The sequence below is a fragment of the Halichoerus grypus genome, chromosome 3, assembly GCF_964656455.1.
Source record: "Halichoerus grypus chromosome 3, mHalGry1.hap1.1, whole genome shotgun sequence".
NCBI classification, from domain to species: Eukaryota; Metazoa; Chordata; class Mammalia; order Carnivora; family Phocidae; genus Halichoerus; species Halichoerus grypus.
Genome location: NC_135714.1, coordinates 117,692,607 through 117,706,630, shown reverse-complemented (window position 1 = coordinate 117,706,630; position 14,024 = coordinate 117,692,607). Strand labels below are relative to the sequence as shown.

Genomic DNA, 14,024 nt, shown 5'->3' with positions numbered 1-14,024 from the left:
AATAGCTTAGCTATTTGTGATTTGTTTCAGAAGAAAAAGGAGGACACAGAAAAATAGCTAGCCTATTAGTTGTCCTGGGTTTTAAAAGAGGAATATTTGTGGGGTCCCTGTTGGTTTCTAAACATCTCAGCTAAATACTGGAAAGGAGATTCACTTCAATTCTTTAAGCTTCATCTTTAAAAGGAAGTACAGAGTATCAACAAATCAGATTTGTCATTAATATTAATAAATAAACTGGCAGAGTAGGCATCTGTCTGCTTTCCTCTTATCCTCATATTGTTTCCACTCTCCTTCTATTACTTCTGTCACACTGAAGAATTTTCTGTCCCATCCAACTTTATGTGATTTTTCTCTTCTCCAAAAAGTTACAGCGGTTTGAATTTCCAATATCACTGATTATCATTATATTTAATATTATGGACCCAGGACTCCAAGATGGCGTCAGTCGTACCAGTGAAGAAGAAGATGCTCATGGATGTGAAACTAGGAGAGCTGCCCAGCTGGATACTGATGCTGGATTTCACCCCTAAGGGCATTGCTGGAGCATTTCAAAGAGGTTACCAGCAGTAATACAACAAGTATGTCAATGTGAAGAAAGGGGGCGTTGCTGGGATTTCTATAGTGCTGGCAGCTTATGTGCTTTTCAACTACTGTCGTGTTACAAGGAACTCAAACACGAGCGGCTATGAAAGTACCACTGAAGAGAGCCCAGTGTGGAGGCACATCTGGCATTCCTGACCATGACCTTTGCCTGGCACCCTTGAATCCTTTCATATTAACATCCAAGAAAAGATGAATGCTCATCTCTATATTTTGCAGTATTTAGCTAAGTTTCTGTACATTGTATATGTTCAACATAGACTTATTTAATTCTGTTGAGTGGAATTCATAAATAAGACTAACTATTAATACATTTACTCTACTCAAAATAAAGATTATAGGCTAGTTTACATTAGTATTCTACAAAAATAATAAATGCCAAATTTATACATTTTTATTATTTGCAGTAGTTGCAATGTTGTCCTTCCGATGTAGTTTTGCTTTGAGCATTGAAATTAATTCAAACTTCAATTGATCCAATTTTTCAGTTTATTTTTTAAAGAATCAAGTTTGTTTCCCATATGAAATAAATCCAGTGGGACCATATAAATAACTAAATTATTGACATGTATATTTTGACATTAATTTTTTTTCTAGCTTTTGCTGCTTTGAGGCTATTTGGCATTTTAATATAAATAATAAATTCATGTACATATATGTTGGAATAAACCCACAATTACGAAGCAAAACTATATACATCAAGAGATGTATACTACTGTTTTACAACAAAAAGCCATTTTCAAATTGTGAGTCACTTATTTAGCTAAGGAAAAGTCACAAGTCTTTTAAGAAAATAGAAGCTACTTTTATTTGCTGTGCAGCATTGGCTAGTTTGGAGAGATGAATATTGTTTTCTATGCTAATGACATTGATTTAGTTTTATGATAAAGAAGCTACTTATATTTGAGAAAAATATATTTTTTCTATTATTTTTTCATGGTAAAATATATAAGACAAGGAGGAAGTTACACAATTACCTTAATTTGCATTTTTATTCCCAAAATTATTTTCATAAAACAACACAAATAATTTAGAATATTGTCTGGTACTCAATAAATATTTTTAAATGAATTTCGATGATTATTTAATTTTCTTAAAAGAGTTATATTATTTTTTCCATTAACAGTAATTAAAATATTAAATTAAATTAAATTAAATTAAAATATTTTAATTAAAATATTAAATTAATTAAAATATATAAAATAACAAAACCAAAATGCAGAAACTGATTCTGAGGCCATCTTTTCAGATAAATAAAATCACATTTGATCTTGTGTGGATGCACACACACATATTGCATGTGCAGGTATATGTATATTTATATGAAAGCAAGGATATATGTTTATCAACTAAAAGTAATTTTGAAAATATACATAATAATTTGTTCTAAGTACTGATATTATAGTATTTCTATAATTATTGTATATGGTAAAATTCCAATGAAGAAATTCTCCTAACCTGTATGTTTTACTTATCATCTTCCTTCTTGTCCTCTTTCAAATGTTCTATGTATTCTTCCATATTTTGTGTCAGCCATATGTGTATGTGTGTGCACATGTGTGTATAGAGAGATATATAAATATTGATACATATATGTACACAAATAAATATAGAATGTTTTGGACTTTTTTTATACAAAATACCATAATAAATACACTCTTCTAAATTTCTTCTAAATTTTTTTTCAATAAATTATGTTATGGAGATCTCCCCAAGCATTCCTAAAACTTATGTAAATTATGGAAACCCCTAAAAAATTTTCCCAAATCAAGAGAATTTGATCAACACAAAAAAATGACATAAATAAATAAATGAAAGCATAGAAGTAACTCTACCTTCCAAAAAGCAAATGGCAAAAGTAAATACAACCAACCCTATTAATAATTATATTAAATATAAATGGGCCTAACAATCCAAACAAAAGGGAAATACTGTTAAACTTGCAAAAAGGCAAGAACTAACAATAAGAGCTCAATTTTCCTTATAGAATAATTGAAAAGTCAATATATTGTATAGATATAACAATTATGAATATATATGCACTTAACAACAGAGCTTTAAAATATATGAGGCAAAAATTGACAATACCTATGTAAGAATAAGTAAATCCACAATAATAGGTGGAGATTTAAAAGAAAATAAATTTTGTTAAAGATTTTATTTATTTATTTGAGAGAGAGAGTGCATGTGAGTTGGGGGGAGGGGCAGAGGAAGAGTGAGAGGGAAATAATCTCAAGCAGACTCCACACCGAGCATGGAGCCTGACATGAAGCTCAATCCCACAATCCTGAGATCATGACCTGAGCTGAAACCAAAAGTCAGATGCTTAACCGACTGAGCCAGCCAGGCACCCCTTACTTCTGTTATTGATAAAGGGAACTTGACAAAAATAATGAGCAAGGATATAGAATATTTGATTGACACTATCAACAACCTTAGTCTAATTAACACTTAAAAAAATATTATATCCACTAACTTCAGAATGCACATTCAGGTACACATAATGCATTCAGCAAGAGTGACTCCATGCTGCATTTAAAAATAAGTCTCCATCTATTTCAAAAACAAATAATCTCCCAAGGAATCTTTTCTCACTACAAAAGAAATAAATTAGAAAGCAATAAAATATAACATCCAGAAATGCCCTCAAATATCTGAAAATCAGACAAAGTATACTTAAATATCTTATAGATAAAAAGAATAATAAAGGAAATGGGAAAATATTTTGAACTGGATGATAATAAAAAAAAGCATCAAAATTTTAAAAATTTAAAGCATTTAACTATAGAAACAAAGGGAAATGCACAACTTTAGATGCTTCTATTGGAAAAGAAGAGTCTAAAATTACTGAGCAAAGCTCCCACCTTAAAAATTAGAAAAAGAACCATTAAATTCAAGTAAGTAGAAGGATAGAAAATAAAGACAAGATTAGAAATTAATATAAGACAGATGAAAAATAGGGAAAAATTAAGAAAGTCCAAAGTTGTTAGAAAATATCAACAAGAGAGGCTCCTACACTGAATGATAAGAAAAAAGGAAAGAGAACAAAATTATCAATGCCAAGAATGAAAGAGTGGGCCCCACTAAAGGGCCATAAGGAAATTAAAAATATGAGGGAATATGAGAACTTTATTGACATGTTAGACTAATATTGACAACTTAAAAAGAAGGAAGAAATTCCTGAAAGACATAAATTACTAAAACTGATAGCAAGAATAAATAGAAAATCTTAATCCCTGTATTTGTATTAAAGGAATTGAAATCAAAATAAAAACTTTCCCACAAAGAAAACTCCAAGGTCAGATTGGTTCACTGTTGAATTGTATCAAATATTTAAGGAAGAAATAATATGAAGCCAAGATTAATACTTTCCAGAGATGGATCAGTCGGCATCCCATTTTATTTGGCCAAGATTTCTCTGGTACCAAAACCAGGCAAAGGTATTACAAAAATAAATTACAAACTAATAGCTTCATGAACATCAATGCAAATTCTTTAACAAAATTTTAGCAAATCTAATTCAACAATATATAAAAAGAATAATACATTGTAACCCAGTGGAATTCCAGAAATGCAAGTTTGTTTAACATAAAAAATCAACCTTGTATCCAAAGACATAAAGAACTCTTAAAATCCGATCAATGAATGGGCCAAAAATTATAACAGGTACCTCAAGAAGAAGATACAAAGATAGCAAATGAGCATGTGAAAAGATGCTCCCCATCATTTGACATCAGGGAAATGCAATTTAACACAACAATGAGGTACAAAATCCAGAACACTGACACCACTGAATGCTAGTGAGGTAATGGAGCAACTGCTGGTGAGAATGCAAAATGGTACAACCACTTTGGATTATAGTTTGGCAGTTTCTTACAAGCAGAGTCTAACCATATAATCCACCAATTGTGCACCACTCCTAGGTGCTTATCCAAAGAAGTTGAAAACTTATATCCAAAACAATCAAACAAACTTCTGTCCTGCATACAAATGTTTATAGCACCTTTTCTCATAACACCGAAACTCAGAAGCAATCAACTATCTAAGATTCTTGCAATAGGTGAATGAATAAATACATTGTGGTATATCGATCGATTGAATGGAATATTATTCTGTGATAAAAATAAATGAACTTTCCATCCCTGAAAAGACATGGGGGGAGGACCTTTAATGAATATTGCTAAGTAAAATTTCAGTCTGAAGAGACTTCATACTATAGGATTCCAACTCTATGACCTTCTGGAAAATGCAAAACTATAGCGACAGTAAAAAGACAGTGGTTGCCCATGCTTAAGGGGTGGGGGCTGAGGGTAGAGTAGAGGGCAGAGGGACAAATAAGTTAAGCTAGGAGATAATATTCAAACTACTCTGTACTATACTTAATGACATTATGTGTGTAGCAAAACCTATTAAAATTATACAACACAAAAAATAAACCCTATGTAAACTATGGACTTTGGTTAATAGTATTGTAGCAATGCTGAATTATCACTTGTTACAAATGTAGTATGCCAGTGCAAGATGTTAATAGTAGGGGAAAAACTATGGGTTGAGGGAAAGGGAACATACAGGAAGTCTATGCTCTATGTACTTTCTGTTCACTTTTCTGTAAACTTGTAACTGTTTTAAGAAATAAGGCTAATAAAACAATTTTTAAAAATCAATCTGGTTTGCCATGTCACTAAATAAAGAAGGGCATAGTTATTTCAATATATGTAGAGAAAGAATTTGACAAAATTCAACACTGTTTCATGATAAACAGAAGATCTCTGCAAATTAAGAACAGGTGTGTAAAAATCGGTTTACCTTAAAACTGGTTTGAGGTAGCTCTATGCTTATACTGGGTAATGCTTGAAAATCCGAAACTAGGGGCGCCTGGGTGGTTCAGTCGTTTAGTGTCTGCCTTCGGCTCAGGTCATGATCCCAGGGTCCTGGGATGGAGCCCCACATCGGGCTCCCTGCTCAGCGGGAAGCCTGCTTCTCCCTCTCCCACTCCCCCTGCTTGTGTTCCCTCTCTCGCTGTGTCTCTCTCTGTCAAATAAATAAAATCTTAAAAAAAAAAAAAAAAGAAAATCTGAAACTAATCCTTGACCAAGATAAGAATAAATTGTGCTAGCTAGTACTTTTTAATGTTTGATTGAAATTTCACAATTTTCCTGGAAACAATCTATGTTCTTGTCTCCATTGTTTACTGAAAATGTATACATTAATGGTTTACACCTTGTTTAACTGGTTACACAGCCTGCTTTTAGATACTTTCCTAGTTGGTTTTAGAAGATCCCTTTAACAACTTTGCTTTGGATCCCCAGAAAGCAAAGCGTATCACATAGTTTGAAGATGAAACACATTCTACGTCACTGAGAAAAACATCTAGGGGTTGTGTTTGGAAGTTTTCTGAACCCTAAAATGATTTCCTGTGCTTTCTTTCTCTCGCTGTACCATATCCTTTATCTTTATGAACACCTTCCATGAGTTTACCCTGTGGATGTTCTTTCAATTATTGACTGTTCAATTGCTGCTGTTAGTGTGAGCAGGGTAACTGTAATACTCTTGACTCTATAGTATAAATAATTGCTAAGTTTTGATTTGGGAAAAAGATGAGGAATGGCAGAATGGAGAATCTGTAAAGGCAAAGTGGCTTCTTGACAACCTCTGCTTTGAGGTCCTCACTCAATCATTGTGACTACTGAAAGGAGGAAACACGTATCAACGGAAATCGGAGGTGGTAGATCCATAATGGGTGGTCAGGGAGGGTAGCTAAGTGGATTAAAAATACATTCAAACCAAGGGGGAAGTCAGACACTTAGTATGGTAATTTGGTTGCTTTTGGTTGCTTTCGAGAAAACAAAAGTAATTGATAAAAATCTCAAGGCTGCCAAGGCCTCCAAATTATAGTTCCTGATCCTGTGTGTTAAAAAGAACAAACATGAGAGATAGGCAGTTATCTTCTTAGATTGAAATGTGGTTCTCATCCAATAATAAATCACTGAAAAGATCAGAGAGGTCACAGGAGATGGGAATTAAGAGATTTAAAACATGGGAATACTGATTCAAAAATCAACACAAATTGTGGGATACTATCAGTAGCTTTCTTCTCAGATGCTATTGAAATAGATCCTCAGCAATGATGATCAGGGAGCTATTTCCCTTGTACTAGATATTACCAAATGAAAAGGCACATTTGGTCTTACTCAGGATTTTCATTAACTTCAACTTTTGCAAAAATATAGCTGGATGGATAAACTTCCAATCTGTTGAGTGAGATAAAAATGGAGATATGTAATTTATAGCCTGGGAAGGAAATTGTTCATATCCATCCTAAGCAACTAAATGGAATGTTGTTTCTGAGGCTGCTGAAATGTGGAAAATGCAAACATTCGTGGACTGATTTTATAATAATACCAAAGTATTCCCTAATTCTATGCCTTTGAACTAAGTGATGTTTGATAAAAAATTATGTGGTAAAAGAGGTTCCAATTGCTTGGACTCCTTATGTGACCTTATTGTCAGAATAAGGTTACATAAGGCAGAATGATGTGATAGATGTTGTGAAGTACTTCCTTGCTGAGCTTCCCCAGAATGGAGTTGAATAAAGCAAAAATAGGATTTCAAAAGAAAGTAAACAATACAAATAAAATGGATGAAATAGCCTGGGGACAATTAAACCAGGTAGAAGTTTTCAGATAGTTAGTTAAAAATGACTAAAAAAGGAGAAGATTGATGGAGTAGCTATTAAAAATTTAATGGGTCACTATAAAAAGTAAGTGGTTTAGCTGCTCTACCAACTCCTAATATGGATTGCACAAAGACCACAATGAATTTTTTAAAAATGATAACACAAAGGAGGAATCTAGAGTCCCTTCAAAAATGGTGCCAATTAAATTAAAGGAGATGCTATAATTTTGAATGGCAGGATGGCTTAGGATCTCTTAGTATAACCCCAGCAGGGGACCCAAGTCTATTTGCCTTGTCCAGTTATGGGGAAGAAACTTTACTGGAATTGCTAGACACTGGTGCATAAAGTAATGCCATAACTAAACCTGCTAATCAAAACTTAAAGGGCAATAGAATTATGTTAGGAAGATATGGTGATACAGCTTTAAGACCTCAAAGTGCGAGCAGGATAAAAGTAAGACTTTAAGAACAAATGTTATCTAAAAATTTAAGAAGAAATATTGCTGTTTTACCCTTTCCAGAGTATATTATTTTAATGGGAGTGTTTAAATGGGACTCTATATCCTTTTCCAAACCATTGGAAAATGGATGTTATTCAAATCTGCTCTTTGTTCTAATATTTATACCGAGAGGAACCTTTAAAATTACCTACGCACCGTAGTGGTTAATTTAAATCAATATCGTATAGCTTGAGAAGAATCAAGAAATTTCAGCTTTAGGGGGACCTGGGTGGCTCAGTCTCTTAAGCATCTGCCTTCAGCTTGGGTCATCATCCCAGGGTTATGGGATCCAGCCCCACATGGGGCTCTCTGCTCAGTGGGGAGCCGGCTTCTCCCTCTCCCTCTGCCTACTGCTCTGCCTACTTGTGCACTCTCTCTCTCTGTCAAATAAATTAAAAAAAAAAAAATTCAGCTTTAATGAAAGATATATTACAGGCAAGTCTGTAAGTACCCACAAATTATTTAATAGTCCAGTATGGCCTTGGAGAAAAGGTGATGAATCCAGGGGTTAACTTTAGACTATATAGAACAACATGGAGGTTTGCCTTCAATAGCATCAGTTCTGTCCATTATGGTATTAATTCAAACTATGCAAGAAACTAAGAGAGATTGATATTCTGTGTTCAGAAGATCAGTATTCTGTGTTCGATCTGGCTAATGCTTACTTTTCAATAACCATTTCAAAAAACTCTTTAAAAAGAAGAAAATTGGGGGAAAAAGCTAGAACCAATGTGCAATCATGTGAGACAAACTCTAATATACATTTAGAGTTTACAATATTGTGCTTTCACAGGAATATTTAAATTTTCCTCCTTGTTGCCAGAGTCTTTAGAGAAGAAATGTATACTTTATTAATTTGGAAGTACTAATATATTATTTTGAGGATATATATTCATTCACAATCTGAAGATCAAGCTAATATTAAATTACAGATTCTGATTAATCATATGACCTCCAGTGTATAGATAATTAATCTGACTATGGCACATTTCCCAACAAAAATGGGAAGATTCTTAGGAAACTTCAATTAGCAAATCAAATCCAACAACGTATAAAAAGAATTATCCATCATGATCAAGTCATATTTATCCTAGGTATGGAAGACTGGTTCAAGATTAGAAAAACAATTAATATAATCCATCATATAAACAGACTAAAAAAGAACAAGTCATATGATCAAATCAATTTGACAAAATCTAACAATCATGAGAAAAATTCTCAGTAAAATAAGAATAGAAGTGTGCCTGGGCAGCTCAGTCAGTTAAGTGTCTGCCTTTGGGGTCTTGGGATCAAGTCCCACATCAGGCTCCCTGCCTGTTTCTCCCTCTCCCCTCATCCTGCTTGTGCTCTCTCTCGGACTCTCTCTCTCTCAAATAAATAAATAAAATCTAAAAAAAAAAAAAAAAAAAAAGAATAGAAGATAGTTGTCTCAGTTGCAGAAAGAATATATACAAAAAAACTGCAGCTAATATCATAATGGTGATAAACTTAAAGCTGACCTATTTAAATCATATACAATGCAAGGGTGACCCCTCTCATCAATCCTTTACAACATCATACTAGAAGTTCTTGTTAATGCACTAAGTCAAGAAAGGAAATAAAAGTTATGCAGATTTGGATGAAAGAAATAACTGTTTTTGTTTGTAGATATGATCATCTATGTAGAAAATCCAAAAGAATCAACAAAAAAATTCCTGGAGCTAAAAATGGATTATAGCAATGTTGCAGGATACAAGATTAATATACAAAAGTCAATCACTTTCCTATATATCTACAATAAACAAATGGAATTTGAAATAAAAAATACAAAACCATTTAAATTCTAGTTAGTTAATATATAGTGTAATATTAGTTTCAAGAATAGAATTAGTGATTCATTTATTACATATAACACCCAGTTATATGGGTGCTATATGTAAGTGCTCATCACAACAAGTGCCCTCCTTAATTCCCCATCACCCATTTAGCCATCCCCCAACCACCTCCCTTCCAACAACCTCCAATTTGTTCTCTGTAGTTGAGGGTCTCTTTTATGGTTTTCCTCCCTCTTTATTTCTTTCCCCATGTTCATCTGTTTTGTTTCTTAAATTCCACATGAGTGAAATCATGGTATTTGTCTTTCTTTGACTGACTTATTTCACTTAGCATAATACTGTCTGGTTCCATCCAAGTCATTACAAATGGTAAGATTTCATTCTTTTTGATGGCTGAGTAATATTCCATTACATACCTATACATTATCTCTGCTTTACCCATTCATCAGTGGATAGAAATTTGGGCTCTTTCCATAATTTGGCTATTGTTGAGAATGCTGCTATAAACATCAGGGTGCACGTGTCCCTTTGAATCAATATTTTTGTATCCTTTGGGTAAATACCTAGTAGTGCAATTGCTGGGTTGTAGGGTAGTTCTATTTTTAATTTTTTGTGGAACCTCCATACTTTTTCCAGAGGTGCTGCACCAGTTTGTATTCCCACCAACAGTATAAGAGGGTTCCCCTTTTTCCTCATCCTCACCAACAGCTGTTGTTTCCTCTGTTGTTAATTTTAGCCATTCTGACAGTTGTGAGGTGGTGTCTCATTGTGGTTTTGATTTGTATTTCCCCAATGACTCACGTTAAGCAGTTTTTCATGTGTCTGCTAGCCATTTGGATGTTTTCTTTGGAAAAATTTCTATTCATGTCTTTTGTCCATTTCTTAACTGGATTTTTTTTTTGCGGGTATTGAGTTTGATAATTTCTTTATAGATTCTGGATATTAACACTTTATCAGATATGTCATTTGCAAATATCTTCTCCCATTCTGAAGGTTACCTTTTAGTTTTGTTGATTGTTTCTTTCACTGTGCAGAAGCTTTTTATCTTGATGTAGTCCCAATAGTTCATTTTTGCCTTTGTTTCCCTTGCCTCAGGAGACATGTCTAGTAAGAAGTTGCCAAGGCCAATGTCAAAGAGGTTGTTGTTTGTGTTCTCCTCTAAGATTTTGATAGTTTTCTGTCTTATATTTAGGTCTTTCATCCATTTTGAATTTATTTTTGTATATGGCATAAGAAAGCAGTCCATTTTCATTCTTCTGCATGTTTCTGTCCAGTTTTCCCAATACCATTTGTTGAAGAGACCTTTTTCTTTGGATATTTTTTTTCTGCCTGTTGAAGATTAGTTGACCACAGAATTGAGGGTCCATTTCTGGGTTTTCTATTCTGTCCCATTGATCTATGTGTCTGTTTTTGTGCTGGTACCATACTGTCCTGATGACTACAGCTTTGTAATACAGCTGGAAGATTCAGAATTGTCATGCCTCCAGCTTTGCTTTTCTTTTTCAAGATTGCTTTGGCAATTCAGGATCTTTTGCAGTTCCACACAAATTTTAAGATTGTTTGATCTATCTCTGTGAAAAATGCTGTTGGTATTTTGATAAGGGATAGCACTAAATGTGTAAATTGTTTGGGGTAGTATAGATATTTTAACAATATTTGTTCTTCCAATCCATGAGCATGTTTTGTTTTGTTGATTGTTTACTGCACAGGAATGTTTTTCCATTTCTTTGTGTCTTCCTCAATTTCTTTCCTAATTGTTATATACTTTTCACAGTACAGATCTTTTACCTCTTTGGTTAGGTTTATTCTTAGGTATCTTATGGTTTTTGATCCAATTGTAAATGGAATTGATTCCTTCATTTCTCTTTCTGCTGCTTCATTATTGGTATATAAAAATGCAACAGATTTCTGTATGTCGATTTTGTATTCTGCAAATTTACTGAATTCATTTATCAGTTCTAGCAATTTTTTGGTGGAGTCGTTTGTGTTTTCTACATAGAGTATCATGTCATCATAGCATCATAGTGTATCATGTTTGACTTCTTCCTTGACAATTTGGATGCCTTTTATTTCTTTTTGTTGTCTGATTTCTGAGGTGAGGACTTCCATTACTATGTTAAATAACAATGGTGAGAGTTGACATTCCTGTTTTGTTCCTGAACATAGAGGAAAAGCTCTCAGTTTTTCCCCACTGAGGATGATATTAGCATCTTTCGTATATAACCTTTATGATGTTGAGGTATGTTCCCTCTATCCGTACTTTGTTGAGGGTTTTTATCAAGAATGGGTGTTGTACTTTGTCAAATGCTTTTTCTGCATATACTGAGAGGATCATATGGTTCTTATACTTTCTTTTATTAATTTTATTAATGTGGTGTGTCATGTTGATTAATTTGTGAATACCAAACCACTCTTGCAGCCCAAGAATAAATCCCACTTGATTGCCGTGAATGATTCTCTTAATGTACTGTTGGATTCAATTTGCTAGTATTTTTTTTTTTTTTTTTGAGAATTTTTCCATCCATGTTCATTAGGGTTATTGGCCTGTAATTCTTTTTAGTGGGCTACTTGTCTGGTTTTGGAATCAGGGTAATTCTGGCCTTATAAAATGAGTTTGGAAGCTTTCTTTCTATTTCTATTTTTTTGGAACAGTTTGAGAGAATAGGTATTAACTCTTCTTTAAATGTTTGGAAGAATTTCCCTGGGAAGCCATATGGTTCTGGACTTTTGTTTGTTGGGAGATTTTTTGATTTCTGACCTAATTTCTTTGCTGGCTATGGGTCTGTTCAAATTTTCCATTTCTTCAGTTTCAGTAGTTTATAATGTTCCTAAGAATTTATGCATTTCTTCCAGATTGCCCAATTTGTTTGCATATATTTTTTCATAATATTCTCTTATAATTGTATTTGTGTGGTGTTGGTTGTGATCTTTCTCATTTGTGATTTATTTGGCTCCTTTCCCTTTCCTTTTTGATAAATCTGGCTAGGGGTTTATTAATTTTATTAATTATTTCAAAGAACCAGCTTCTAGATTCATTGATCTGTTCTGTTTTGTTGTTGTTGTTTTTTCTTTATCTTTTATTTCTGCTCTAATCTTTTTTATTTTCCTTCTTCTGCTGGCTTTAGGCTTTGTTTGCTGTTCTTTTTTTTAGCTTTTTTAGGTGTAAAGTTAGGTTGTGTATTTCAGATTTTTCTTGCATCTTGAAGTAGGCTGTATTGCTATATACTTCCCTCTTATGACCATTTTTGCTGTATCTCAAAGGTTTTAAACCATCATGTTTTCATTTTCATTTATTTCCGTGTATTTTTTAAAATTTCTTCTTTGATTTCTAGGTTAACCCATTCACTCTTTAGTAGGATGTTCTTTAACTTCTATTTATTCGTGGTCTTTCCAAATTTTCTTCTTCAAGTGGTTGACTTCATGTTTTGTAGAGTTGTGGTCAGAAAATATGCATGTTATGATCTCAATCTTTTTATATTTGTTGAGGCCTGATTTGTGACCCAGTATGTGATTTATTCTGGAGAATGTCCCATGTGCACTCAAAAAGAATATGTATTCTGCTGCTTTAGGATAAAATGTTCTGAATATATCTGCTAAGTCCATCTGGCCCAGTATGTCTTTCAAAGCCATTGTTTCCTTGTTGACTTTCTGCTCAGATGATCTGTCTATTGCTGTAAGTGGGGTGTTAAAGTCCCCTACTATTATTGTATTATCAATGAGTTTCTTTATGTTTTCTGTTGTTTTATATATTGGGTGCTTCCAAGTTGGGGGGCATAAATATTCATAATTATTAGATTTTCCTTTTGGATAGACCCCATTATTATGCTATAGTGCCCTTCTTCATCTCTTGTTACAGTCTTTGGTTTAAAATCTAGTTTGTCTAATGTAAGTATAGCTACTCTGGCTTATTTTTTTGACATTCATTAGCATGATAAATCATTCTCCATCTCCTCACTTTCAATCTGCAGGTGTCTTAAGTCTAAAATGAGTCTCTTATAGGTAGCATATAGATGGGTGTTTTCTTTTTTTTTAATCCATTCTGATACCTTATGTCTTTTGATTAGAGCATTTAGTCCATTAACATTGAGAGTGATTATTGATAGATATGAATTTAGTGTCATTGTATTACCTATAAAGTCATTGTTTTTGGAGATTTTCTCTGTTCTTTTCTAGTCTTTGTCACTTTTGGTCTTTCTTTCCTACTCAAAGGGTCCCCTTTAATATTTTCTGCAGGACTGGTTTAGTGGTCATGAACTCCTTTAGTTTTTGTTTGTCTGGGAAACACTTTATCTCTCCTTCTATTCTGAATGACAGTCTTGCTGCATAAAGTATTCTTGGTTGCATATTTTTCCCATTCAGCTTATTGAATATATCATACTACTCTCTTCTGGCCTGTCAAGTTTCTGTGGATAGGTCTGCTGCTGACCTTCTTTGT

At 33.4% G+C, this 14,024-nt stretch overlaps 1 pseudogene; it reads left to right on the top strand.

Annotated features, from left to right (window-relative positions):
* Positions 1 to 426: 426 nt before the first annotated feature.
* On the top strand, positions 427 to 701 carry LOC118530665 (ATP synthase F(0) complex subunit f, mitochondrial pseudogene; annotated as a pseudogene).
* The last annotated feature ends 13,323 nt before the right edge of the window (positions 702 to 14,024 follow it).